The 4,114-nt window shown below is 51.9% G+C and overlaps 1 protein-coding gene across 1 annotated transcript in view; it reads right to left on the reverse strand.

The window, feature by feature from the left end:
- Gata4 (GATA binding protein 4) overlaps positions 1–4,114 on the reverse strand; it is a 74,508-nt gene that overhangs the window by 69,888 nt on the left and 506 nt on the right. The gene's annotated exons all lie outside the window — the stretch shown is intronic.

Consider the following 4,114-nt stretch of genomic DNA (forward strand, 5'->3'; position numbering starts at 1 on the left):
GGGAGAGGGAGAGGGAGAGGGAGAGGGAGAGGGAGGAGGAGGAGGAGAAATGGGGGAGAGAAAGGAGAAAACCAGGCTAAGCAGATTATACAGAATGAATAAAGACGCTCCTAAGACTGACGGGCGGAGAGGGGAGGGTGCGCAGAGGGCAGAAGCACCCTTTCCCGGTATCCAATGAAACAACAGCATTGGGTCCAGGGACCAGCTCGAGCGCCCACTCAACCTTCACTGCACTTCAGTGATGTAGCTACTTAAGGGTAACGCGCGCGCGCGCGCGCGCGCGCGTGTGTGTGTGTGTGTGTGTTTGCAGCCACCACTCTAGCTTTTCAGTATGCTCGGCAATGTGACGCTCTGCCAGAAATTTTATTAAGATCGAAATTTCATTAAGGTCGGAGTTCGCGAATGGCGGGAGTGTCCTTCCCTGAATGTCGGCACGCGGATGCCAAGTCGCTCCGCTCTTCTAGGCAAGCCAGACTCCCCAAAGTTCAAGAAATACGCACCTTCAAAGACAGTTCTGATTTGCGGGAGGCCGGAACCAAGAACTCAGATGAAGGAAGGAATTTTCCTTAGTCCCAGTTTCTCTGGCCACTCATCAACCAGCTCCTTGTAAACCGTGACTCCCTCAATATTGCACCAAACTCGGCCAGAGAAAAGAGAATGATTACGTGTATAGCGGCATGGAGCCTGGGGTGGCTAAGATCCTTCCACTGAAGGTTTTTCCATAGGGGTATTGATAACAGTCAAGTTGGGGGCACATTTAAGGGAAAGCTTGGAAAGCTACTACACTGACTTAAATCACCCCTAAACCTACGCTTCTCTCTCTCCTTTCTGTGGAAGCGGGCTTCCACCGAGCCACTTTGGTTTGGCATATTTTTTTTTAGGGCGGAAGCAATGTAGGAAGAAATGGGTACCAAGTTTCCTATGAGTTCGGGAGCAGGGCAGGGAGGTAGAACAGGAGCCACGTGGAGAAACGCGGTGGCAGGGGGAAGTCGGGTTGAGTCTGGTGAGCTAGCTGAGAGACTGCCCCAGCAAACAGGCCAACAGCGTTTATTCTATACAGAGGTCTCCGTGTCTTTATTATTAAATCCCAAGCGGAAAAAGCCCCGCAATATCAGGCACCCCGGAGAGGGGTTTTTGGGTACCACTTAGGACACCTGGAGAGGTGCAAGAGAGAGCAGCAGGTACAATACCCGCTCTTTTTGCGGTCCCAGGTCGTCATGGGCTTTGTTCTGCTGAGGAGTTTCAGGCGCAAAGCACGATGGCCCAGGTAGGTCCCAAGAGTGGTCTTGGCTGGAACTTTCTTGCCCGTAGACCAAGCTTCATAGCTCATCAACCCTGCGAGCAAGGAAGCGGACTAGCTAGTATTCTTCAGCCACGACCCAACCATTCGCCATCCCCGCCCCCTCCCCAAAGAGACTTGGGCCACCAGGGGCCAGACTGGTTGAAAGGAGCAATCTGGTGTCGGATTTTCTACCCAGAGCTAAGTGATGAGCCGGACACGGGAAAGTGGTAGCGAACCCCGTTTGCGGGGACATTCCCAGCCTTGAGAAAGGGCCCCTGCTCAGCCTTTGGCACTTTGCTTCCACCGGGCCGCCCGGCTTCGCCTCCACACCTCAGATTCCGTGTGGGGAGGTCCAGCAAAGCCCAGGCTCCGCGGGCAAGCTGCAGCAATCCTCACGCTTACTGCCACGTTGCCCGCGGGCTGCGTGCCTGGTTGGCGGGGCCTCGAGGAGAGATTTAATCTGAAGAGGAGTCACTCAGCGACTAGCCTCAGCTTTTCGGCTGGACTTTGGGCATATTTCTCCCATCTTTCTCCTCCTCATTCGGGGAGTGAGGAAAGCAAGCCAATCAAGGATGCAAGAGGAGTTTGTGAGCTACCTAGAGACGCACATCAAGGATTTAACTAGACAACACTAATAATAGTGTCTTCATTTATAACGTCTCTCATTTGGGGACAGTTCTGTCTTTCTGGGCAGTGCAGAGGCTTTTTCTGTGGTCGTATTATTTGAGATTCCCCATCTTCTTACCCACATCGCATCCACCCCTTTAAAGAGTGCCACTTTCTGTCCCCTGAGAAGCCTAACTGGTGGAGGGGTTTCCCCCCTCCCGCCGCCAGACACTTGGGGGCCCTCGGTCTACAGGCAAGAAGACTCTTGGCCGTGCCCTGTACTCCCTCCCCGCTGCACGCTCGACGCCCCCACCTCTTTCTTTTGACCGACGGATTGGATTGTGGTTCTCCCCGGCGCCCATCTCTGAACTTTCCTACCCTCCGCCCAAGCCTGACGCCGCTAGGTTTGTTGATCTTAGATCTGTCCCCTGCCTTTATCACCCAAGATCCGGGAGTCCCGCGGCGCCCCCCAGCCGCCCCCCGCCCCCCACTCCTTGTAGGATAGCTTGTCAAGCCTTTCTAGAAATCTCCCTTAATTTCCTTTGCACAACCGACAGAAAAGCCGTTCAAATTCCCAAGACCGCTGAGAACCTCCAGGGCCTAAAAAGCCCCGGATTTGTCCCCACGCCGCACTTTCGATCCGGATAATGTAGGTGAAAGTGCCCCTCCCCCATTATTCGGATAATTGCCTCGAGTCTCCACTTAGCGTTATGTTTAAACAACTGGAGATTGATGGCTGTAGCCCCGAACCCCTTCCTCTGGGCAGTTCCCAGCTCTGAACCTCCCCAGACTTCACGGGTGCAAACCGTGACTTCCCTTCCTGTGCAAACAGAAACAGGCATTAGAAAGCCGTTGGAAATGGGTATTTGATTGGCCCCGAGAGACACAACGGGGACCAGCTCATGAGGATTTCTTTCGTGCCAATCACAGAAAACTGTTTTTAAGATCCCACTAAATGCGATCCAAAAAAAAAAAAAAACATGTTCAGAGCATGTTCCTAGAAGAGCGAAACCGTGGCAATGAGCCTGTAAAACACAAGCTCACAAAGGGGAGCTTTCAAATGCCATCTGCCCTAGACTGATTTATCAAAATAAAGAGAGCAGAAACAAACCATTTGCAGCTACTAAACAGCAATACCAACAATGCTGACGATGAATGCAAGTGATCATAATTCATACAAGCCTTGAAGTAAGGTTTTCCTTTAATCAGTGTAAGTAATTTTTTTAATGCTTCAATTTTTAAAAAAAATTTTTTTTTGAGAGCACCAGGGGATGAGAATAGGAGGAAATAAGTGATGTGCTGACAGTACAGGGTAGAGGGGAAGGGTAAGTTTCCAGGTAGCTTTTGAGTTTAATCCTGGAAGTCCATGCTAGTTTCCGGGGGAAGAGGGACTGACTGCAGGGGAATATAATCTCTACTTTGCAGAGGCAACTTGTCCTGCACCAGTACAAGGGAATCTAGACACTTGGACACCAAATCCTACCCAGTGCCAGAAGATGCACCAGTATTAAAAATGCCCGGATGTCTGTTGTCAGCATCTGAGCAGGTGGAGGAGGTCTGGACAGCAATGCTACCAGCCTGGCAGGACCCGAGAGTTGTTTGTATTTCTTCCAAGGCCTCCGGCTTCCTTATTCCAAGTCCTGTTCTCAAAAGACTACTGCTGTCTTGACTCCCCTTATTTAGGATTCAGCCCTTTCCTCGGGTAATAGGATTCAAAGTTCAGCACCCACCACCCCTATCTTGAGAAGAAGGAGAGAGAGGTAGGTTTGACAAAGCTACAAAAGTCCACACAGCCCCAGGCTTCTTCCCGCACAGAGCGAACGGGAAGCATGCTTTATGCTTGTTTCCATACACCTACAGGACCCATCTCTACCCAGCTAGACACTGACCCTGGGATCAATGAAAATCAGACCCACACAGCAGCTGGCTGACCCTTGGCCTGTTTGAGCAAAGAAAAGGAGGCACAACCCCCCCCCCCCAAAAAAAAAAGAACCATTCACAACTAACCAATACAGTCAGTGCCTGGGGACCGGCTGCACACTTTCTGGCCCAAAGCTTCCAGGGTGAACTGTGGCCTGGCTGGGAAGGACTTGCCTGAGTCCTCCAGAGGACACAGGTGGCCACAGGGGACCCCAGGAAAAGCAAAGAGACCTGTGTTTGCTGGAGGGAGCAAAGGCCCAGGGCACCCGCTTCAATCTGCTTGGCCTCTGTGGTCAGTCTGCATCC

This window comes from Mus pahari, chromosome 8 (genome assembly GCF_900095145.1).
Source record: "Mus pahari chromosome 8, PAHARI_EIJ_v1.1, whole genome shotgun sequence".
Classification (NCBI taxonomy): Eukaryota; Metazoa; Chordata; class Mammalia; order Rodentia; family Muridae; genus Mus; species Mus pahari.